General features: G+C 56.2%; 2 long non-coding RNA genes across 2 annotated transcripts; both read left to right on the top strand.

Moving 5' to 3' along the window:
- The first annotated feature begins 819 nt into the window (after nt 1-819).
- LOC135412571 (uncharacterized) lies at nt 820-2,240 on the top strand. Its single transcript, XR_010429747.1, has 3 exons — nt 820-884; nt 1,130-1,261; nt 1,813-2,240. It is a non-coding gene; the product is annotated as an uncharacterized LOC135412571 (long non-coding RNA).
- A 1,234-nt stretch (nt 2,241-3,474) lies between these two features.
- On the top strand, nt 3,475-4,907 carry LOC135413809 (uncharacterized). Its single transcript, XR_010430391.1, has 3 exons — nt 3,475-3,773; nt 4,293-4,417; nt 4,739-4,907. It is a non-coding gene; the product is annotated as an uncharacterized LOC135413809 (long non-coding RNA).
- The last annotated feature ends 19,303 nt before the right edge of the window (nt 4,908-24,210 follow it).

A 24,210-nucleotide genomic window follows, 5' to 3' on the forward strand; every position in this document is an offset into this window, starting at 1 on the left:
CTGTGCCACGAGCCAGGCTGTCTCCTGGTGCCCAAATGCTGCAGAGCTGCAGCTGTCAGCAGGAGGGTGGATTTCAGCCTCGAGGTGCCCAGTGGTGAGCGGGCAGGAGGCTGCGGTGTCAGCCCGGCACAGCCTCCGGACCCTCCCCGGGCCCGTGGCAGGGAAGGGGCAGGTCCCTGCTAACGTGGCCCTGCTTCCAGTTGGGCTCCAGGGCTGAGCCGGGGACAAACATCCAGGTCTCTCGCCACAGGGAACAGCGGAAGGAAGCCCCGTGTGCCCAGCTGGAATTAGAGCAGGTGCACCCTCCAGGACCGACTGGCTCTGATTTCTCTTCCTGAATCTCTCCAGGCTCCGGAGGGGCACACAGCCCCCGGCACAGGCCACGCTGGGCTCGTTCCTGCTGTGCTGGATGGGAGGCTGTGCCCGTCAGACCCGCGGGTGCTGGGGACCTTCCCGGAGCCGTGCAGGGGACAGGGACAATCCCTGATGGAGGTAAAAGAGCCCCCTTTTCCCTGAGGCTCTGAGCTTCCCATCTCAGCTGGTGCAGTGCCCCGTGGGCAGCTGGGCTGGGCTGGAGGGGCACACGCGGTGTCCCGGCCGGGCCGTGACCGCGGAGCTCCCACCGCCCTTCCCCGGCCCCGGCGGGAGCCGCGCGGGGGGAACGGGGGCGGGGCCGCGCCGAGGGGCGGGGCCGCGCCGAGGGGCGGGGCCGCAGGGCCAGGCGGGCTGGGATTGGGCGGCGGCGCTCGAGCGCTGATTGGGCAGCGCTGGCGGCCCGCGGTATAAAGGGCCGGCGGGGCGGGTGCGGTCGGTTGTGTGTGAGGGCTGAGGGCGCGGCCCCGCTGCTGCCCGGGCTGCGGAGGGGAGAGCGCCTTGGCCGCTGGGTTATGGACCGGGGGAGCCGGGGGGCGTTTAGGGGCGCCTTGTGCTGGGCAGCGGGGGCTGGGTAAGGTCCTTACCTGCCGGGTGACCCCGGGGGAGCCGTGGCAGGGCTGCGGGGCTGTTGCTCTCTGGGTGTCTCAGGGATTGCCTCGGAATCCCAAAGCCTTTCCCCGTGCAGGGTTACGAGGCGAAGACTGGTCTCAGTTTCTTGGTGCTGCATTAATGCTTTTTGCTCGTTGTGTGTCAGTTTCCAGCCTGGCTCGTGGTTTCCCCTGGTGCTGGGCAGTGGAGGCGAGTTGTGCTTCCTGCTGGGAGAGAGAAGGGCCTTGGGAAGCTGCTCCATGAGCCACAGCTGTGCCGAGCCCGGGAGTCTGTCCAGGTAAGAGCAGGGCTTGTACTGCCAGGGAGAATGGGATTTGTCTGTGGGAGGATGGAAGAGAGTGTGTGCCTGTGAACTCCAAGGAGAGCCACCAGCTGGGAGAGACCCTGAGCAGGTTTGGTGCCATGAGAGCAGCTTCAAAAGACCTTGAGTGTTGGAGAAATGTCCAGGAGAATCGGTTCCCTTTTTGCAGGGAGGCAGTTTGTGAGGACAGGGGGGTTGCTGTGCTCTCTAGCAAAAATACTTCCCTTGGGATGTGCAGGGTGAGGAAATGTTGGCCCCATGTGGGCTGGAGCAAAGGTGTGTGGGTGCCTGTGTGTGACACCCGTGGGTGTGCAGGAAGGGGGTTCTGGTGCCATTGGAGCTGCCAGGGAGCCAAAAGGGGCACAGTTGTCTGAAAAAGGTGAAAGCTCTGTTGGCCTCTGTTGACACCTGCACCAAAGGAGTTGCAAACTTTCCCCCTCTTGGTTGCAGACTTCACAAAGCTCCCCAGGAAAGCAAGTTTTAAATTCCAACTCACCTTTATGCTAAAGGTTTCCTTGCTCTCTCAGCAGGATGTCAAGTGCCACGGTGTCCCTGAGGTCACCCTTTCTTCTGTTGGGAGAGCACGAGGTGGATGGAGAGGATCCCCAGGCATCTGCAGGCACAACGGACTCGTACGACTGCAATTTTCCTACAGCCCTTTTGAGAGGGACTTTGAGGGTACCATGGGTAATGTGCCAGCTCTCCTGCTGGAGTTTTTCTCTTCTGCTATATTTGAACATAAAGAGTAAAACTAAATTCAGGTGTGTTCTGGAGTGTGTTACACTCGTGCAAAGCTCCTTCTCTCTGTTTATTTTCTCTTCTGGGAGCACAATCTGGGGTTCCTGGGCACTTCCTATTAAGTGATACCATGAAAATAATATTGTACTAAAATGGGAAAGGAGCTGTCTGTTTGACTTCAGATGTTCCTAATAAAAGCTTTATGTTTTTTCACTCAGTAAGCTCTTAAAATATCTCAGAGTGTGTAGGAATGCCTGGCTTCTAAAACTCACCAGTTGCGTCTTAGAGGCTTCTTTGAAGAGCTGAGTTGAGGCAGCAGAATTGCCCCCCCAGGAGGGACTCTGTGCCTGCTCTCCCGTGGCTCCAAGGGATCTCTGGCCCTTCACGCCGGCACCGAGATTTTCTCGGGAAGGGCCTCAGATCCCCGGACCAGTCTGGGACACAGGCAAGATCCCCCTGCCTTTAGAAATGAGGCCTTCTTGTGGCTTCCTCCCCGTCCCCGTTGGTGGGTTCCAAAGAAGGCCTCTTGAAATGCCTTTTGGGCTGTCCATTGAAGCCTTGAGACCAAATTGGCCCCCTGGAGGGACAGTGCTGTTGGTGCCCCCCGGGTTGGGGCACCCCGAGGACTCCAGCGCGCACCGAAAGGATTATTCGGGGAGATCCTCGGGGTGCCCGGCCCTGGGGAGCTCAAAGCAAGGTCCCTGCCATGGATTCAGGCATTGCTGAGAGTATCCCAGGGGTCCCTGTCCCTGCTAGACATGGAGCACCACTTTTAGAACCCAATTACAACCCATTAGAGAGCTCCAAGTGCCAAAGAAGTGTGGGATTGGGATTAAGAAATGAGCAGTGATGGTCCAATTGGCTGTTTTCTCTGGAATGTGACTGTAAGAGCTGCAGGAGTGCCAGGTGTGTGTTCCAGTCCCCAGCATTTGGTTTGCACCTGTCCTGGTCAGACACAGGTCCAACTTCCTCAGTCCTTAACCCAAGAGAGGGAGAATGAAGGACTGGCAGTGTTAAGGTGATTGGTGTGACAGGGGTTAAACTGGGAAAACTTTGGGGAATTCCTTGGTTGGTCTCTTTGCTAAACTCACCCAAACCTGTGCTAGGAAGAGATGGACTGGAAAAGTTGAGGCAGAAATGAAATTGAAAACTGGGGATGTTGAAACTGTAATTGCTGAAACTAAATGTGTCCAAGCAGCAGCTCTTGTTGTGCAGGGAATAACTCCTGTCAGCAGCAAGGTCCTGACTGAAGTGGCAGCTGCAGTTGTTCCTGTGGTGTGGGCCAGTGGAACTGCAGAAGAGTGGAAGAGGGCAGGACCTGTAGGTATTACCCCTGATGTGGGATCTCTCCTGGTAAGGCCAACCCAGTATCCTTTAAAATCAGAATGCCAGACTGGATTGGTTGCAGTAACAGGTCAATTTGCTCCTCCTGGTTTTCTTGTAGGATGTGAATGCAAGAACCTGCCAAGAAACCAATGGCCAAGGTGATTGATCAGTGCAGGACCTGAGAGAACCCCCTTGAATGACAACCTTGAGCAGTTTCCAGTACTGGATTTAAAAGATGGCCTTTGCTGCATCTGCTTGAGCAAGGAAAGCCAACAAACCTTTGCTTTGGCAGGAGAAAATCCAGAAAGCAGGAAGGAAGAAGAGAAGCCACCTGACTCCTCCCTGAGCCCCAGACAGCCCATGAACTGCCTTGCTGGGAATGGTGGGACGGGGTGGACTCTGGATTGCTCCCTCTGGATGTGTGGTAAGACTGTTCTGCCAACTTTTCCAACAGCCTGTAAGCATTTGCTGCCTTGGCTAGATGGTGCAAGGGCAGCCTTTAAGCAGCTGAAGCATTCCCTGAGGAGAGCTCTGGGTCTGCCAGATGTCTCAGAACTGTTGGAAGCATCTTTGGTGGGGAGGGCAAAGAAAGGCCAAGGTGTGCAGTGACCCCCCTGAGAAGGGACTTGGAGTTAATGGCATCCCTGCAAGTGAACTGTGTGGGCTGTTCCCCCTGTAGGGCAGGTGATAGTCCCTGCTACAGGGATGGGATAAATGGTTAAAAGGGAGCCACAAAAGCTGGAAATGATTTGGGAGGCTCTTGGCAAACAGAGTTTCTTTGAGTTCCCCTTGAAAGAAGGACAGTGATAGCTTTTGAGTGCTGGTAGATCCTTTGAATAGATAGCCTTGAGTGTGTCCTTGTTGCCCCAGTAGGCCTTGTCAAACTCCCCATCTTCCAGGAGATAGACATATTAAAGGGAAAAATGATCTTCATAATCCTGAGGCTCTCCCCTCAGGAACTCCAGGAACTTCTGGTGCCACCTGGGCCGATGGATTGGACGCCCCAGCCCCTCCGTTCCTGCCCAGCCACTGGGGCCGTGTCCAGTGGTGGCACTGCCAGCCCTGCAGGTGAAGTGGGAAGGGCCTTTCCAGGTCTTGTGGGTCACATTGATAGCAGCTGAAGTTGCAGAAAAAGGACTTTGGGTCTATTAGTCTTGAGTTCAGAAAGCTCCTTTTGGTCGGTGAGCAGGACAAAGTGGATCCTTCAGAGTTCCCATCCGTGTTTGTGTCTCAGCCTGTGTTCTGATTCAGGGCTGTAGCTGTTGTTGTCACTGAGGAGTCAAACTCTGCTTTAAATAGTGAGACACTGGCCTAATGGCCTCAGGTCAAGAATAAAGGGGGAATGATATCTGAGTGTTGAGATGTAACAAGAGCTGATCCTTTTTGCAGTGGGATGTAGCCTGGAAAGTGCACAGAGCTGAGCCCAGGGATTGAAAGGGACCAACCAAGAGAGGTGAAGAAAGAAGGAAGAAGGGGAGTGAGGCAGCAGCCAAGCAGCAGCAAGTTCCTCTACAACCATGTGAGTTGTCTTGAAGTTGATAAGGTGGTCACTAAGAACTTTGGGCGCTGCAGGCATAGGTGACCACCGGAGACCTCCCATGGATTCCATCAGAGAACTTATAAGGGTGTGTGTATATCTTAACAAATGTTGGGAATGTCTTGACTGTGGAATAGGAATGCATGGAATGAAAATAAACCCATGTGTAATCCCATCAGCTGCAGTGGAGATAGCTGTGTGTGCCCTTTGGGAGCTGATTGCCAGGACCCCCGTGGGGCTGGGATCATGGCAGGGTGTTGTAAGCAAGGAATGCCTGGCTTGGAAAACTCACCAGCTGAGTCTTAGAGGCTTCTTTGAAGAGCTGAGTTCAGGCAGGCAAATTGCCCCCCCAGGAGGGACTCTGTGCCTGCTCTCCCGTGGCTCCAAGGGATCTCTGGCCCTTCACGCCGGCACCGAGATTTTCTCGGGAAGGGCCTCAGATCCCCGGACCAGTCTGGGACACAGGCAAGATCCCCCTGCCTTTAGAAATGAGGCCTTCTTGTGGCTTCCTCCCCGTCCCCGTTGGTGGGTTCCAAAGAAGGCCTCTTGAAATGCCTTTTGGGCTGTCCATTGAAGCCTTGGGACCAAATTGGCCCCCTGGAGGGACAGTGCTGTTGGTGCCCCCCGGGTTGGGGCACCCCGAGGACTCCAGCGCGCACCGAAAGGATTATTCGGGGAGATCCTCGGGGTGCCTGGCCCTGGGGAGCTCAAAGCAAGGTCCCTGCAATGGATTCAGGCATTGCTGAGAGTATCCCAGGGGTCCCTGTCCCTGCTAGACATGGAGCTCTCTAATGGGCTGTAATTGGGTGATAAAAGTGGTGCTCCAAGTGCCAAAGCAGTGTGGGATTGGGATTAAGAAATGAGCAGTGAGGGTCCAATTGGCTGTTTTCTCTGGAATGTAATGGTAAGAGCTGCAGGAGTGCCAGGTGTGTGTTCCAGTCCCCAGCATTTGGTTTGCAGATGTCCTGGTCAGACACAGGTCCAACTTCCTCAGTCCTTAACACAACAGAGGGAGAATGAAGGACTGGCAGTGTTAAGGTGATTGGTGTGACAGGGGTTAAACTGGGAAAACATTGGGGAATTCCTCAGGTTGTTTATTTGCCAGGCTCACCCAAACCTCTGCTAGGAAGAGATTGAGTGGAAAAGTTGAGGCAGCAATGAAATGGAAAACTGGGGATATTGAAACTGTAATTGCTGGAACTAAATGTGTCCAAGCAGCAGCTCTTGTTGTGCAGGGAATAACTCCTGTCAGCAGCAAGGTCCTGACTGAAGTGGCAGCTGCAGTTGTTCCTGTGGTGTGGGCCAGTGGAATTCCAAGAAAATGGACAAGGACAGAACCTGTAAGTATTACCCCTAAGGCAGAGTCTCTCCTGGTAAGGCAAACCCAGTATCCTTTAAAATTAGGAAGCCAAGCTGGATTGGTTCTAGTAACAGCTAAACTTCCTAATCATGGTTTGATAGTAGAATGTGAATGGAAGGACCTGTAATGAAAGGAAATGGTAAAGATGATGGATTGCTGGGAGCAGGGGCTGGCAGACAGTGGCACTGGATGTTTGGTTGTGTTTGGGAATGAGCAGCTTGACCTGCCCAGGGTTGTCTGTGCTGGGGGTGGGTTTGGGTCCTGTGTGGCCACAGGTCTGTGCAGCAGCTGGAGCCTGGGCAGGTTTGGGGGCTGTGGTGTGCCAGGCTGCTGAGTGTGTTGTCCCTGTTTCCTTGGAGTGTCCCAGTGTCCCTGCTTGGCTGTTTGTTGCCCTGCAGGCAGAAGAGCCCAGGCCTGAGCTGGCTGAGTGTTGGTGTGAGCCAGAGTGGGTGTCCCTGCCCTCGGGCCAGTCCCCAGAGCTGCCTTTGGCATCCCCTGCTGAAGGGTGGGAGCTGCCCAGAGCCAGCAGCATCCAGCTGGAGGATCCAGGAGGATGCAGCTCTGCTTTGCTGGGAGGTAAGAGGTGGGGTGCAGGAGCTGGCAGGGGTGTTTTGCAGGCAGAGGGAGGGCAGGAGCAGAAGAATTGCAGGTGCAGCAGCTGGGTCAGTGCTGGATGGAGTCGGGGCTGGGAAAGGGCCCTGAGTGTCAGGGCAGGGGAGAGCCCAGGGTGGCCCTGGGAGCCCTGGGGCTGTGAACAAGTGCAGTGGGCAAAGGAATGGGCACTGGAGAGCTGGGCAAACAGCTGGAGGAGTTGCAAGGGGAACCAGGAGACTGGAATGCAGGAGCAGCAGCTCCTGTGTGTGTGTAGAACCAGGTGTACTGCAGCCCTGAGTGAGGTGGGAAATGAACCTCAGGAGGCTGGGAACGAGTCCCACACACTGGTTAAAGTGGGCTGGACTCTTCCCAAGTGTCTGAAAAGCTTTTCTTCAGTGTTGCTTTATCAGTTGAAAACTGAAGTGATTTTCCAGGTGTTGGCAGTTGTTTTCCTGTGTCTTTGGTGAGGTGTTGACTCAGTACCTTTCTTGGAGCTGCTGTTGGATGAAGAGGTGCCCCCAATTGACCTGTAAGGTCCTGGTTGTCTTCCCTGCTTCTCCCAGCTTGTCCAGGAGATGGAATTCCAGTGCTACAGTCTGGGTGGGTCGTGGTGCTCCCAAAAGGAGCCTTTGTGCCTTCAGGGCAGGTTCTGGTGCCCCTGGAGCTGTTGGGAGAAGTGGAGGGTTGGCAGTGAGAGGCCTGGAATGATGTTGCTGTGGCACAGAAGAAATGAGCAGTGATGGTACAATTGGCTGTTTCCTCTTGAATGTAACTGTAAGAGCTGCAGGAGTGCCAGGTGTGTGTTCCAGTCCCCAGCATTTGGTTTGCACTTGTCCTGGTCAGACACAGGTCCAACTTCCTCAGTCCTTAACCCAAGAGAGGGAGAATGAAGGACTGGCAGTGTTAAGGTGATTGGTGTGACAGGGGTTAAACTGGGAAAACATTGGGGAATTCCTCAGTTTGTCTGTTTGCCAAACTCACCCAAACCTGTGCTAGGAAGAGATGGACTGGAAAAGTTGAGGCAGAAATGAAATGGAAAACTGGGGATATTGAAACTGTAATTGCTGAAACTAAATGTGTCCAAGCAGCAGCTCTTGTTGTGCAGGGAATAACTCCTGTCAGCAGCAAGGTCCTGACTGAAGTGGCAGCTGCAGTTGTTCCTGTGGTGTGGGCCAGTGGAACTGCAGAAGAGTGGAAGAGGGCAGAACCTGTAGGTATTACCCCTGATGTGGGATCTCTCCTGGTAAGGCCAACCCAGTATCCTTTAAAATCAGAATGCCAGCTTGGATTGGTTGCAGTAACAGGTCAATTTGCTCCTCCTGGTTTGCTTGTAGAAGGTGAATGCCAGAACCTGCCAAGAAACCAATGGCCAAGGGGATTGATGAGTGCAGGACCTGAGAGAACCCCTGTAAGTGTCAACCTCGAGTAGTTTCCAGTTTTGGATTTAAAAGATGGCCTTTGCTGCATCTGCTTGAGCAAGGAAAGCCAAGAAGCCTTTGCTTTGGCAGGAGAAAATCTGGAAAGCAGAAAGGAAGAAGAGAAGCCCCCTGACTCCTCCTGAGCCCCAGACAGCCCATGAACTGCCTTGCTGGGAATGGTGGGACGGGGTGGACTCTGGATTGCTCCCTCTGGATGTGTGGTAAGATTGTTCTGCCAACTTTTCCAACAGCCTGTAAGCATTTGCTGCCTTGGCTAGATGGTGCAAGGGCAGCCTTTAAGCAGCTGAAGCATTCCCTGAGGAGAGCTCTGGGTCTGCCAGATGTCTCAGAACTGTTGGAAGCATCTTTGGGGGGGGAGGGCAAACAAAGGACAAGGTGTGCAGTGACCCCCCTGAGAAGGGACTTTGAGTTAATGGCATCCCTGCAAGTGAACTGTGTGGGCTGTTCCCCCTGTAGGGCAGGTGATAGTCCCTGCTACAGTGATGGGAAAAATGGTTAAAAGGGAGCCCCAAAAGCTGGAAATCCTCCTGGAGGCTCTTGGTAAGCAGAGTTTCCTGAGTTCCCCCTGCAAGAAGGACAGTGATAGCTTTTGAGTGCTGGTAGATCCTTTGAATAGACAGCCTTGAGTGTGTCCTTGTTGCCCCAGTAGGCCTTGTCCAACTCCCCATCTTCCAGGAGATACACATATTAAAGTTTAAAATGTGCTTCCTAATCCTTTGGTGGCTTGAGGCTCTCCCCTCAGGAACTCCAGGAACTCCTGGTGCCACCTGGGCTGATGGATTGGACGCCCCAGCCCCTCCGTTCCTGCCCAGCCACTGGGTCCGTGTCCAGTGGTGGCACTGCCAGCCCTGCAGGTGAAGTGGGAAGGGCCTTTCCAGGTCTTGTGGGTCACACTGATAGCAGCTGAAGTTGCAGAAAAAGGACCTGGTGTCTCTTCTTCGTGAGTTCAGAAAGCTCCTTTTGGTTGGTGAGCAGGACAAAGTGGATCCTTCAGAGTTCCCATCCGTGTTTGTGTCTCAGCCTGTGTTCTGATTCAGGGCTGTAGCTGTTGTTGTCACTGAGGAGTCAAACTCTGCTTTAAATAATGAGACACTGGCCTGATGGCCAAGTGTCAAGAATAAAGGGGGAATGATATCTGAGTGTTGAGATGTAACAAGAGCTGATCCTTTTTGCAGTGGGATGTAGCCTGGAAAGTGCACAGAGCTGAGCCCAGGGATTGAAAGGGACCAACCAAGAGAGGTGAAGAAAGAAGGAAGAAGGGGAGTGAGGCAGCAGCCAAGCAGCAGCAAGTTGCTGTGTAAGCAGGTGAGTTGTGTTGAGGTTCCTAAGGCAGGCACTGAGGACTTTGAGGGCTCCAGACAGAGCAGACCTGGGAAGGCCCTCGGTGAAGCCCCTTGGGAACCTTGTAAGGGTAGGTGTGTATGGTGATAAGTGTTGGAAAATGTCCTGAATGTGGAACAGGAATGCAGGGAAGGAAAATGAACCCTCCTGTAATGCTGACCCCTCCCATCAGCTGCATTGGAGATACCTGTGTGTGCAATTTGGGAGCTGATTGCCAGGGCACCCGTTGGGCTGGGATCATGGCAGGGTGTTGTAAGCAAGGAATGCCTGGCTTGGAAAACTCACCAGCTGAGTCTTAGAGGTTTCTTTGAGGAGCTGAGTTCAGGCAGGAAAATTGCCCCCCCAGGAGGGACTCTGTGCCTGCTCTCCCGTGGCTCCAAGGGATCTCTGGCCCTTCACGCCGGCACCGAGATTTTCTCGGGAAGGGCCTCAGATCCCTGGACCAGTCTGGGACACAGGCAAGATCCCCCTGCCTTTAGAAATGAGGCCTTCTTGTGGCTTCCTCCCCGTCCCCGTTGGTGGGTTCCAAAGAAGGCCTCTTGAAATGCCTTTTGGGCTGTCCCTGGCAAGCTTGAGACCAAATTGGCCCCCTGGAGGGACAGTGCTGTTGGTGCCCCCCGGGTTGGGGCACCCCGAGGACTCCAGCGCGCACCGAAAGGATTATTCGGGGAGATCCTCGGGGTGCCCGGCCCTGGGGAGCTCAAAGCAAGGTCCCTGCCATGGATTCAGGCATTGCTGAGAGTATCCCAGGGGTAGCTGTCCCTGCTAGACATGGAGCTCTCTAATGGACTGTAATTGGGTTGTAAAAGTGGTGCTCCAAGTGCCAAAGAAGTGTGGGATTGGGATTAAGAAATGAGCAGTGAGGGTCCAATTGGCTGTTTTCTCTGGAATGTAATGGTAAGAGCTGCAGGAGTGCCAGGTGTGTGTTTCAGTCCCCAGCATTTGGTTTGCAGATGTCCTGGTCAGACACAGGTCCAACTTCCTCAGTTCTTAACATAATAGAGGGAGAATGAAGGACTGGCAGTGTTAAGGTGATTGGTGTGACAGGGGTTAAACTGGGAAAACATTGGGGAATTCCTCAGTTTGTTTATTTGCCAAACTCACCCAAACCTGTGCTAGGAAGAGATGGACTGGTGTCTCTGATCTCCTGGGTAGTTGTTTTGCATGATCTGGGAGCCTCTGGATTAGACTGGACTGTGCAGACAGGGAGCAGTTTGTCCTGTGGAGCTGGGATGGGTTAGTTCAGGATGCCTTGGGAGGCAGGGCTGGAGAGGCCCCTCTGTTGGCTGTAGTGGTGGAAGGTTGTAGCAGCAGGGATGGAGCCTTCGACCTCCTGCTCCCCCCGTGAGCCCCGACGGGACCGTGCCCTTGAATTAGATGATCAATGGAGCATAGAGGTGTGAGAAAGAAATCATATTAGGATGTGAAACCAGCTCGAGTGTGGTACAATGTAACTTGATGGCACAAGCTAATTGTAAGGTCCATTGTGCTTTTCAGCAAGTCAGCCTGATATCCCCTGTTACTAGAGCTGAGTTCTTCCTTGTTCTGCTACATCTTGCAAGGTAGGTACATCTACCCTTGAAACCCCATGGGAGAGGTCATCCCTAGGGGTGAGAAAGATGATGGTGAGAGGAAGATGATGTGGGCAGGGGTGGCTGGCCCCTTGCCCTACAAGTAGGGCAGGCCCAGGCTGTTGCCACCAGGCAATGATCAGGCGGGGTTTGGCTGCCATTCAGGCCTCCCCTTACACTGCGTCCTGGCCCTACGTGGTGTAATGTGGAGCTGATCAAATGGGCTGTCAGGACTGCTGAGCTGAGCGATCCTCATCCTGCCACCGAGCCTGTGTTGCTCCGCGGGGACGCCCGCTAAGGGATGGGCACCGACCAGCTGCTGCAGATCCTGACAGCCCTGCCTGGCTGGGGGGGTGGGCACAGGTTAGTGATAGGAAGCAATTGGGGAAAAAAGGCTTTAAATATCATTTAGTGTTCCTTTAATACCCTTTATTTAGTGTTCATAATATTTTCCCTTTAATTTCCCCTTTTACTAACCAAATATCGTGTTAATAGTTATCCATAATATTGTGTTAGGATCCTTTTTGGTATCCCTTTAACTCCCTTTTCACTAGTTAATGTTATACTGTATTGAATGCTGTTCTCAGTATTTGTTTTAATGCCACATGATAAGGCAGTTCATTTGTATCCTTTTTTAACTTTTGATTCTCTATGCTCAGTTTATTATTATTATTCTCACTGCAATAAAGATATTTTGTGTGTTTGAATGCTTGTGGCACTTGTCTTTATTCTGGTCATGTATCCTAATGAACTGTTACAGGTAGGAAGGAAGTGCCCTTAGGATTTGGGAATAGGAAGTTACTGGAAGCCAGCCCAAGATAGACCCTGTTGGAGAAGCAGCTCTGAGTATGTTCTTGGGCTTTAGTGGGAACTTAACAAATGATAAGAGGGCCTGAAATCCCCCTAAGGCCTTGGGTAAAAGGCTCCTCCAGGATGCCCAGGCCAGGCCCTGCTCAGGAAGGCAGCCCCATGGAATGGTGATGGTGGATCCAAGGCAGAGCCAGAGCAGGGGTCGGGGCAGGAGCGAGGCCTCGGGAGGGAGTTGCCCCCGGCCCTGTGGTTGAAGCAACAAGTGTAGATCCCCTGGACAGTGAGCACAAATCACTGGGGAAATGGGGAAAAGCCCCAGAACAAGTGCTGGGAGCAGAGAGGGAGCATGCATGGCTCACTGCTGGGTCAGCCACATCTGTCAGTGGGAAGCACTTTTGGAAAGCAGGAGCTTATAACCCGTGCCAGAGGGAGTTTGAAGTCACAAAGGGGGGAGGCAAAAGTCGTCCATGTGCTGAGTGAGACACTGTACCTGTGGGAATGAAACAGGAAGAACTAGGGCAGTGTCCGGTTTGTAGGGATTTGGGGTCAGTTGGCAGTGGTTTGGCTACTTGGCTCCCAAGTGACACCCTCACGGAATTAGTGATTGAATGCAGACAAGGAAAATGGGAATATGTTCCTGTGAATAAATGTTAGTGGAGGGAATGATATTGCCATGTTGTAGCTTGCTATCTTACAGAACCTGTGGATCCTGGCCATCCTCACAGCCCTTGTGGTCCCTCTGGGCGATGCTGTTGGCCCGGGCAGTTCCCTGGAAAAGGTGCCTGGGTCGGGTGCCTTGGTTTGATTTGGATGGAGATGGAAAAGCAGCTCCAAACCAGGACTCCAGGACCAGGTGACCTGGGAAGCAAATGGCCCTTGCCCAGGGGTCAGTGTCCCTTTGTGCCCGGGGGGACTCTCTGGCAGGGCCGGGGTCTGTCGGGCTCATTGTGCGGGCGGCTGTTGGTGCCCTCAGTGGGATTGGATGGATGTGATTCCAGGGGCTGGGAGCACTGTTGCCATGCAGTGCTGTAGTTTCCCTTACGGTGCTGGGTCCGGGGGGTCTCCCTGGCATCGTTGTCCCCCTGTGTGAGCGGTGCCAGTCCCAGCCCCAGTGTCACAGCAGCAGGGCCGTCCCCTGGGCTCTGCCTGCTGGGCTGTTCTGGGAAGTGCTGCCAAAAGAGCAAAGGGATCAGCTGGGGCAGGGGATGCCACAGTTTGGCACCATCCTCCCAAGGCCAATATTGGTCCAACTGTTGGGTGCCTGCTGCCTGTGTCCTGCAGCCCAACATCATCAGGATAACAGAATTCCTTTCCCCACTCTGATTCCAGTGCTCCCATCTTGCCCCTGGCAGTGAGGCTGGGGGGACACGGGACTGGGAGGAACAGGAGCTGGTATTGGATTTGTAGGCAGTGGAGACATGGAATTGTTTGGTAACCAATGGCAAAGAGCTGGGCCAGGTGTGTCCCGAGTGCTGAATTTAGGAGCACAAGGGATGCCCACTGTATTTACCCCCCACCCTTCACTCCAGAATGGGATGGGGAGTTTGGGCAGCTCTCTAATGGTTCCCCAAGATGTAATTGTTGTGCACAGGGGAACAGCAGTAACTTATGAACTGGGCTGAGTGCACATGCCATGGTGTGTATATTGTAATACAAAGAAATGAGGCACAGAAGGACCTAATGAGTACCAGTGAACTGATCTGGAGGGCTGTATTCACATCTTGGATTGCAAAAATTAACTGGATTTTGTCTCCTGAATTTCTGCAGTGCACCAACTGATACCATGCTGGAAAAATAAGACACTTCAATGTAAGTAAACCAGGGATTTTTGTATGTAAGTGCAAATTATTGCCCTGTAAATTCGAAATAAGACTTGACTTGATCACCAAATGCAAACAGTAACTATAGGGGTCAATTAGTGACCTCTGGGCATCAGGTAGAACAAGTCTCTGCTCACCACTGGTGGGACATATTTACAGGATTCTCACCACCTGCTACAAAGTTTTTGAACACTTGAATCCATCCACTAATCACAGTAATTATACTAGTTTTATGAACAATATGGAGTTGTTGTCTCTGGGATCAATTACAAGAAGTTGTTTCTCACGTGTCTCTGCCCTGCCCAGGGATCAAAGGACGGAAGGAAAGGATGAGAAGTTCCCTGAGAACTGAGCCCTGGGGCTGCTGCCCCTGAGGAGCAGGGTAAGGGCTGTGTGTGCTCAGGGGCCCTGGCTGATGGCTGCAGGTGCAGTGAGTGTGTGCTGGGCCAAGGCAGCCAAGGTGTGTGCAGCTGTTCCGTGCCCTCCACCCTTGGCCCCGCCGGGCGCCTGCCCAGCGCTCCAGGGGTGGCCAACGGGGAGCTCACGGGAACCTGCCCGTGCCCACGGCCCCACAGTGCCAGGCCTGGCCTAAAGCCGGCTTGGTTGGGCAGAGCCTGGCCAGCGGGACCCCCTTGGAGCCGCCCCGCAGCCTCCCCGGGGGTGGAGGCACCCGCAGGAATTGTCCCAGTGCCGGAGCCTGCGGGATCGGCTGCCCCGGGGCTGCCAGTGGGCTGGGGGGGAGCGGGAGGGGGCCGTGGGGAGGGATTGCTGCTGAGCCACAGTTCTGCCTTGCTCATTTCCTTTTGTATCCCCTAAATCTGTATCCCATGTGTTGGACTGTGTTTGTTTAAGCTGTTCCTATTATTCCATGACTGGTGAGGAGTTGTTTCCTGGAGTGCCCTGCCTGTCAGCAAAACACCAGGCCCAAAGGATCCTGGCAAGTGCAGCCCTGGAAGAGACAGGAATATTCAAAAATGCACCAGTTCTTGTGAAGCTCAACCGTGTAAAACATTTATGGAGCTAAAATTCCACAGCACTGAGCTGTTGGGTCCCAAATAATATTGGAGGGAGAGGCAGAAAATGCCACTGCTGCTGGGGCTGAACTGTCTGCAGTGACTGGGCAGGACTTGGCCCTGATGCCTGAGTGCATCTTTAGGATAGATCCCAGCTGTCAGCCCCTGGCTCCATAACTTGAGTAGAGGGTGTTCCTGCAAGCCCAGCTGCTGTGTTGGTGGTCCTGGGGGCACCTCTTGCCCTGGCCTGCTGTGAATGTGTTTGTGTTGCAGCTCAATAAAGTCCCTTCTAGTGGTGATTGTGTCAATTTTGTGTCAGTTCCTTTCCCCTCTCCCCGTGGCTGCATCACTGGCTTGTGCCTAAATGAACTCTTCCCCTGCAGCAGTTCCCTGCTGCTCTCAGACAGGGTGGAGCTGAGGCCCCTGAGCAAAGTGAGAAAGGATCCATCCGAGGCAGGTCCGTGCTCACCCCCTGCCTTCCTCCAGCCTCCCGTGTTTCCAGTTCCCATCCCTGCTGCACACAGCCTGTTCCCAAACAACCCCTGTTCCTGTTTTCTCTCCATGTCTCCCCTCACAACTCCCCTCCTATAATCTCCAGCTACCCAGCACAGGGATTCGTGTGCTGGGACAGTGATTGGCAGGAGGAAGGGGAGCCTTGGCTTCACCTGCCCAGCTCAGGTGGGTGGCAGAGAATTGGGGTGGCCTGGCAAGGCATGAACATATTTCTGAGTTCTGGAGTGCCTTGAAACCTTTCCCTGTCAGGTTTCTCTCCCTCATTTCCTGGAGTCCAGCATCCCAGATGTCTCTTCCTTTGTCCAAAGTCCAATGGCAGAGGATTGACTGACTCCCAAGGGAGGTTTGGAATGAAAAGGGTTCTGTTCAAATGGGGCAAGGAATGCAATAAGAAAGTTGAGCCTCCTTTTAGTGCCTGAATGAGAAAGGAATAAAAATGCCACATTTTATTTGTTGTCCCCCCTGGATTTTTCATGGCTAAAACTCTCTAGTGAGCAATTGAAGAGAAGGGTGAAGGGCAGGAGCCTTTGACTTGCCCAGTGCCCTTAATTGCCTTGTTCTCCTCTCTTCCAGGCCAGGCCAAAGTCCTGATCCAGCCCAGCTCTGCCAAGTGCCCTGGGCTGGGAGCAGCCAAAGGCAAGAGGCTGCAGCCCCGCCGGCCGGGCTGGGGGCTCCTGGTGCTGCCCGTGGGGTGGGGTAAGTCAGAGGGACACGTTTCTCTCCTCCTGGTGTTGGCATTTGCTCCCTGGGCACTGGATGTGTAAGGAAGGACGGAGTGGCAGGGAAGGGCAGTGTTTCCAAACTGTCTGAATGTTGCCCCCAGGTTTGGGATGGGGGTGGTTGGGTTTGGCCTGGGCCGGTCAGGATCAGCCATAAAGGACCCACCAGAGCCCTGAACCCTCACTGGACATGTCCAGCCCCTCAAGTCATTAATTTTCAATAGACGACAAAGTATTGGTACTTGCTTCTGATCTGTGGAGAATTTCCTTTGGAATGATCAACCAGAGAGTGTATCAGTGCAAAGCATCTCTTTGGGTCTTCTGTTTGTTTGTTTGTTTGTTTGTAATTTCCTCTCTGGCTTCAATGAGTTTGATGTGCTCCTGTTAAGGAAGTAGCATGAAGTCATGCTGCGTGTGCCTGTCCCCAGCCTGGCACTGCCCACAGGGACACACGGGGCACTGACCATGAGAGGGAACAAAACCACTGCCTGCCAGAGGGTTTGTCCTGGGCCAGTCAGGCCTGGGGCAGGAATTGGACTGGGCAACTCCATCAGCTGCTCTTCCCTCCCCCACAAAGCCCCATCCCCTGGGCATTAATGACGTGCCCTGTGCCCAGCGCTCCCTGTTCACCCAACTGAAACCAGAGCAAGGCTTGCTTTGCTTGGAACAACTTAATGTAACTTTAAACCAAAATAAATCACTTTTTTCTTCTTTTTTTTCTTTTAGATGCTGGAATTGCCTCTCTGGCTGTGTGCTGAGCTCTGGCTGCAGGGGACTGTCAGGCCTTGGTGGCTGTGAGTTCCTGTTCTTCTCCCTGGGAAACTGGAAAGAGTTATTCATTAGATTGCAGAAATGTTTTCTGAAGCCTGTCCCCTTCTTTGTGCCTTTTGCTGACAGATCTTCTCTTTCTGCCTTTGCATGTAGAGCTGTTCCCTGATGTCCATTCACTGGCCTGAATTCCTTGCAGCTCCCAGCTGGGGAAACCTGGGAGAACATGGCAGGGACAGAGGTGACATTTGTAGCTGCCAACTTGGGGTAATTTCGAGGGGACCCAACAACTGTTTGTGTAGGAAAAGGTGAGGTGCTGCAGAGGGGAGGGAGGTGGCATTTTGGAGGGGTCCCACTGAGGGGGGAGTGGAGTGCCTGGGGCTGGAGTGTGAGTTATTAAACAGGGAAGAAGGGAAGGATGCTTGGGAGGGAAACACTCAGGGAATGTGTAGGGATGGAATGGAAATTTGGGGCATCAGGAAGAGCAAATGGGTGATGTAGAGGAAGGGAAATGTTGGGGGTAAGAGTTGATCTCATCTGTAGAGGACAGAAGGACCATTTGGAGGTAAAGTGAGGCAGTCAGTGGTGGGCAGGGAGGGAAATTTCTGTTGGTAAAATCAGAGGTGATGTGGAGCAGAGAGAATGCACATCATGATGGACACTGAGGCAGTCAGGGGTGGGCAGGAAAGGAAACCTTTGGGGGTAAAACTTGAGGGAACGTCCAGGGCAGAGAGTGAATATTTTGAAGGATAAATGAGGTACTCAGTGGTGGACAGCTGGGGAGTGTTTTAGGGTAAACTTGGGGTAGCCCACAGGGTAGAGAATGAACATGTATTTGTACAGAGGAGCTGATTACATGTGGGTAGGTAAGGAGAATTTTGGGAGTAAAATCTGGGCAATCTGTAGCAGAGTGAATGAATATCTTGGTGTGAAGTGAGGCAGTCAGTGTTGGGCAGGTAGAGAAAATTTGTGTTTGTAAAATTTGAGGTCACGTGGAGCAGAGAATGTACATCCTGAGGTAAACTGGGGTAATCAGTTGTGGACTCGTAGGGAAAATTGGGGGGGAATATCTGAGGTAATCTGCATGGTAGAGAATGAATATTGAGAGATGAACATGAGGTACTCAGTGGTGGACTTGTAGGGAAAATTGTGGGGGTCAAATCTGTGGCAATGTGCAGCAGAGAGAAGGAACATTTTGGAATAAAGTGAGGCAGTCAGTAGGGGAGAGGCAGAGAAATTTCTGAGGGTGAAACTTGAGCAAATCTGGAGGGCAGAGAATGAATATTTGGAGGTCCAAAAGAGGTAATCAGGAGTGTGCAGTAGGGAAGACTCTGGGGAGAGAATGACTCTTTTGTGTTCAAGAAGAGGTAATCAGGAGTGGGCTGGAAGGGGAAAGTTTGGGGGTTAAAAAGGAGGTTCATTCTCTCCAGGGCAGGGAATGAACACACTGAGGTAACCTGAGGTGATGAGTGGTGAGAGACACAGACAATTGTGGGTGTTAAAGTTCAGGTGATCTGCTGGGAAGAGAAGGAGCCTGTTGAGGTAAAGATGAGGCACTGGGTGGCAGACAGGTGGGGAGAGGTTTGAGATAAGCCTGAGGTGTGTGTGGGGCGCAGAATGACCCTCTGTAGGTACAAAGGAGCTGGTCAGACGTGGACAGGTAAGGCAGATGTTGGGAGTAAAATGTGGGGCAATCTGTCCCAGAGAGAGTGAATCTTTTGGGGTAAGGTGAGGCAGTCAGCAGTGGGCAGGGAGGGAAATCTTTGTCTGTCAAACCTGAGGTAATGTGCAGCAGAGAGAATGCACCTCCTGGGGTAAACTAGGGCAAACAGTAGTGGACAGGTGAGGAGGTTTTGGGGGAAACTTTGAGGTCATCTCTGTGGCAGAGGATGAATGTTTGGAGGTAAAAATGAGGTAATAAGTAGTTTGCAAGCAGGGAAAACTGTGAGGGTAAGTGTGGATGTCACCTAGGGGAGAAAATGAGGCTTTTGAGGTCCAGTGAGGCAGTCAGTGGTGGGCAGGGAGGGAAAATTTGTGTTTGTAAAATCAGAGGTCATGTGGAGGAGAGAGAATGCACCTCCTGGGGTAAACTGGGGTAAACCTTGCGGACCTGCAGGGAAAATGTGGGGGGTAAAACTTGTGGGAATCTGCAGGGCAGAGAGTGAATCTTCTGAGGTGAAAATGAGTTCCTGGGTGGTGGAGAGGTGGGGAAAGTGTTGAGAGTAAACTGGAGGTGGTGTGCTGGGTAGAGAATGAACATCTTGAGGTAGAAGTGAGTTGTTGAGATGTGGAGAGGTCAGGAAAATGCAGTGGGTGCAGTGTGAGGTCACCTGCAGCAGAGAGGATGTACCTCCTGATGGACACTGAGGCAGTCAGGGGTGGGCAGGAGGGGAACCCTTTGGGGTTAAAACTTGAGGGAACATCCAGGGCAGAGACTGAATATTTTGAAGGATAAATGAGGTACTCAGTGAAGTATTCATTGGATTGCAGAAATGTTTTTTGAAACCTGTCCCCTTCTTTGTGCCTTTTACTGACAGACCTTCTCTTTCTGCCTTTGAATTTACAGCCTCCTTGTAACTCCCAGCCCGGAAAACCTGGGATAACTGAGGAGGGACAGAGATGAAAGTTTTGTCTGCAAACTTGGGGTAATTTCTGCAGGATGCAGCAACTGTTTGTGTGGGAAAGTGTGTTTAACCACATTGGCCAAAGTTGTGTTTGCACCAGCTGGGGCCAGAGGTGCCAGGCAATCCAAAGCAAACACTGCTCAGCCTCCAAATCCCAGGGGAACTTCTCCAAGCTGCTCATTGACGGACTAAAGATACATTGAAATGGAACCAAGACACTACTAAGTTTCCTGGGAATCCCAGTATTGCTGTCCTAGAATTTTTAACAGCTTTTTAAGCTTTTTATGACAATAATGGCTTTCTTCCTTTGATTGAATCCTGCGGTAGGATTTGGGGTTTCTTTGGATTCTGAATCCCTCCCAGTGGCCCTGACACTGGTCAGAGCTGGCAGGACAAACAGAGTCAGAGCTCCTGGCAGGCACAGGGGCTTTCCCCCAGAGTGGATCCAACTGCTGCCCCCCAGCCTGGCCAGGCGGGATCTGCTTTGGCTCCCGGCTCCTGCCAGAGACAGAATGTGTTCCCTTGATTGGAATGAGGATCCCGTAGCTTCATCTCCTGGACGTTCCCTGGGCAGCTGATCCACTCTGCCCCGTGTCCTGCTCTCAGTTCCTGCCCAGCCAGAGCCATCTGTGCCAAGGGCACGAGCACTCCCAGCCTGGATAGGGAATGGGGGACTGGCTTGTGCACAATTCACCTAGAAAGTCAAACGAGGGGACTGTTGGGCAGCGGCTTTGGCCGACACGGCAGCACAAAGATTGTTCTCTGCAGGGGGCCCAGGTTTGGGTTCCGGTCTCAGCATTGCAGGTTTGGATGAATTCTACCTACAGCCCGCAATTCCATGGGGAATTCCTGCTGCAATAGCCTCCCAGTGCCTCCTGGAGCCCGGCTGTTCCCCCGCAGAGCTGCCGCTCTAACGCCAGGTTTGCCAGGAAGCAGCCACGGTTCCAGGTCTGCTCAGCGGGATCGGGACAAGGACAGGTTCATTTTCCACAGACTTTGCTGTTTATAACCCTCCTCCCCCAGCCTCGCCGGTGTCCCTGGGGGGACTTGAGCGAGTTCCCTGGAACTGGGCCGATTCTCCGCCCCGGGCCGGGCTCCAGGGGATGTGTTGGCCCAGGAGAAGGCGGGGGCCGGACGCGCTCCCGGCCCGGGGCGAGGCAGCCCCTGAGCACGGGCGAGGACGTCTGTCCGGCCGGGAAGCCGCTGTCCCTTCGGAGCCTCGGGAGCGGCCCCGGGGAGTTCTTTTCCCCGAGGAAAGGGATGCACAGCCCTGCCTTCAGAGCACCTCCGGCTGGAAGGGCAGGGATTTGGGGCGGGCGGGACACACGTGGGGGGCGCGGGGGAGCTCTGGGAGGTGGGCCCTGGGAATGGCTGCCCGCGCTGCTCTGCAGCCCCGCCGTGCCGACACTGCCGAGTGCCAGCTGGATTCTTTGGGTCCTTTGGGGCTGGCGCTGGGGCGTGTCCAGGGTGAGGCATCTCAGGGGGCCCGTTCAGAGCAGCGCCCGGCTGAGGAGCCGCGGGCAGCCCTTTCCCCGTGCCCACCCCACGGGGGCTGTAGGGCACAGCTCCAGGGCACAGCTCCTCCATCCCCTGGCAATAGAAAGCCCAAGCAGGGCTGGGTCGCTGTCTGTCGCTCCGGCCTCCTCCCGGCCCGCGTTCCCTGCCCAGCTGGGACTGCCCAGGGAGCCCCGAGAACGTTCCTGGCGGGAAGCGGGAGCCGCCCAGGGCTCCGTCCAACTCCGGGCCCGAAAAGCGGCCCCGACCTGAGCCCCCCCGGCCTTTTGGGTTCCGAAGGCTCACCTGGAGGAGACGCTCCCCCGCAGGCGGGACCAGGCGGCGACACTCGACCAAACGCCTTTGCCTCGGAGCGAGGGATCCCTCCGGACTCGTTTGGCTCCTTTATCCCTGGAAATGAGCTCGGATGCCGCACGAGCACCTTTGCAGCCGTTGGGTGAAGCCCGGACGGGGCCGGAAAACCTCCCTGAGCAGGGCAGCGATGAATTGGTGCCCGTCCCCAGCCGGGCACAGCCCAGCCGGCCGCGCTCCCTCCGGCCCGTGGCTGCGAAGGGCTCCTGCAGAGATTGAATAAAAGCTCATTTCCTGACTGTATTTGCCCGCGGTCTTGCCCCTCTTTTGACTCGCGCAGCACCATCCGGTTGGAGCATTTCTTGGTTTCCTCCCCTGTAGCCGTTTCCCTCCCAGGCAGGGCCTTCCCCGTCTGCAAATAAAGAGGAAACGTTTCAACGGGATTTTGAAAACCAGAGGGTTTGCCCCGGGAGGGTGCGAGTTGCCGAGAAAGCGGGGCAGAGGAAGGAGAGCCTCAGGTCTCACCTGGCTGGTGTCAGATGAGCCGCACCTTCTGGATGGCAGGGCAAAGAACTGCTGTCGGTAATTGCCGAAGTTCCGCAGGCAGAGCTGGGAGCAGCCTGTGCCCGAGCCGCGGCACGGTCAGTGCCAGCTCCTGGGGCCGCCTGAGGACAGACACAGGGACACGGGGACAAACGAGCAGCTCTGCTCGGGGTCCCGGAGCACGGGAGGAACGGGGAAAGGGCTGCCGCCGTTCTTCCCTCCCCGGCAGGCCCCCAGCTCCCCGCGGCCGGAGCGGGCCCGTGGCCGGAGCCCCGGCGGGCCCCCGAGCCCTCGTTCCCGGGGGGCCCTGGGGGTGGGAACCTCCTGGGGCCGCGTTTAAGGGGGAGACGGGCGATGTTCGCCCCGGGAGCGGGTGCGGTGGCCTCGGGGGTGCCCGAGCGGGGAAGCTCCGATCCCGCGGGGGGTACGGGCGGCACCCCTCCTCGGGGGGTCCCGGGGCCGGCCCGGCGTGTCCCCGCGCCCCGGCCGGTCCCAGCCCCGGCTCCGCGTCTACACGACGAACGCGCCGCCGTTCTCCCCCGACCGGGCCCCGGCAGAGCCCCGGCCCGAGCGGCCCCGCCGCGCTCGGCCCCAGCGCCCGGCCCGGAGCGGCTCTTCTCGCCCGCGTTGCCGGGGCACAGGCGGCGAGGCCGGGCTGGGATGAGCCCGGCACCGATCCTGGTCCCCGTCCGGATGCCGAGCCCCATCCCAGCCCCAAACCAACCTCGCTCCTCCGGTCGCGGTCCCGGTCCTGGCCCCGATCCTTGTCCCGGTCCTCCTGCCGAGCTCCATCGCCACCCTCGGTCCTCCGACGCGCCGATCGCTCCCGCAGCATCCCGGGACGAGGTTCCTCCACAAACTCGGGACGAGCGCGGCTCTGCCGGCTTTAAACGGCGCGGCCGGGGCGGGGCCGGGGCGGGGCCGGGGCGGAGCGGGGCCCGCACAGGTGTGCGAGGCGGGGCCCGTCCAGGTGCGCGGGGCGGGGACGGGCAGGGGGCGGGTCGGGGCGGGGGTATTTAAGCGCCGGAACTCGCCCCCGCGGCCGTTTGCTCGGGCAGTGCGCGGGGAGGCAGCAGCGCCGCGGGAGCCTCTCGCTGCCGCGGCCCTTTTTCTTTGCTTTTGTTTTTGTCTTTCTTTTGCTTTTCCCCCTTTTTTTCGTCCCCTCCCTTCCTCCCCACCCTCCACCCGCTCCCCGCACGCCGCCTCTCCCCGGCCGCTGTCGCTGCCCTCCTGCACAGCCCGGCCCCCCCACCTGCCCCCGGCCCCCCCTGCCTGCCCCTGCTCCCCCCTCGCTGCTCCGCTGCACAGCCCGACCTGCCCGCACCCCCGCTCCGTCCTTGCCCCCCCGCCCGTCCCGTCCGTCCCCCTGTCCCCCGGGCCGTGTCCCCGCAGCCGCGGGCTTGGGGGCGCCGCTTTAATAAAGCCGCGAGGGCCGGAGCCGGCGCCCCCCCTGGATCCCCCTTTCCACGGGGCCGGGCCCGCTCGGCGGGTCCCCCCTGCAGTTCACAAGCACCGCCCGACACCGCCGGGGCTCCGGCCCGTCCCGACATCACACGGGGGGCTCCGCGGGCGGGGGGACGAGGGGGTGGCGGGGGGGCAGGGAGAGGGTCCCCTCCGGAGGAGGGGGCTCGGGGGGGACGAGGGGGTGGCGGGGGGGGCAGGGGATGAGGGTCCCCCTCCGGAGGAGGGGGCTCGGGGAGGTGGGCGGGGGCAGGGGGGGCTCGGGGAGGGGGGCAGGGGGATCCCTCCGGAGGAGTGGGGTCCTCGGGTGGGAGGGGTCAGAGGGGGGAATTCCTCCCACTGATCCCTCCCACCCCGGGACTCCGTCCCTCGGGGGGCGATCGGGGGCGGGGCCCCCTCCGGAGAAGGGGGTCCCGGGGTGGGAGGGGGGAGTTTTCCCCCTGTCGGGCCCCTCCCACCCCCGGGACTCCCCGCCCTGAGGGGTGGCCTGGGGACCCCCCTCCAGGGCAGTGGGGTCCCGCGGTGGGAGGGGTCAGAGGGGCGAACTCCTCCCACTGATCCCTCCCACCCCGGGACTCCTCCCCCGGGGGGCGGTCGGGGGCGGGGGCCCCCTCCGGGAAAGGGGGTCCCGGGGTGGGAGGGGAGGAGGGGCGAGTTCCCCCCCCTCTGGCCCCTCCCACCTCGGGACTCCCCACCCCGGGGGGCTGGTCGGGGGGACCCCCGTCCGGGGGAGTGGGGTCCTGCGGTGGGAGGGGTCAGAGCGGGGAGATCCGCCCCGCGATTCCTCCCATCCCGGGACCCCCTGCCGGGGGGGGAACGGGGGGGGAAGGCGGGGGGGGGGGGAAGGAGAAGGGGAGAGAGTAGTGGCGGAGGGGGGGGGGTGGGAGGCAAGGCGAGGGGGGGACGGGGGGTGACGGGGGGGGAAGGGGGGGGGAAGGGGGA

Source organism: Pseudopipra pipra, chromosome 4 (assembly GCF_036250125.1).
Source record: "Pseudopipra pipra isolate bDixPip1 chromosome 4, bDixPip1.hap1, whole genome shotgun sequence".
Lineage (NCBI taxonomy): Eukaryota > Metazoa > Chordata > Aves > Passeriformes > Pipridae > Pseudopipra > Pseudopipra pipra.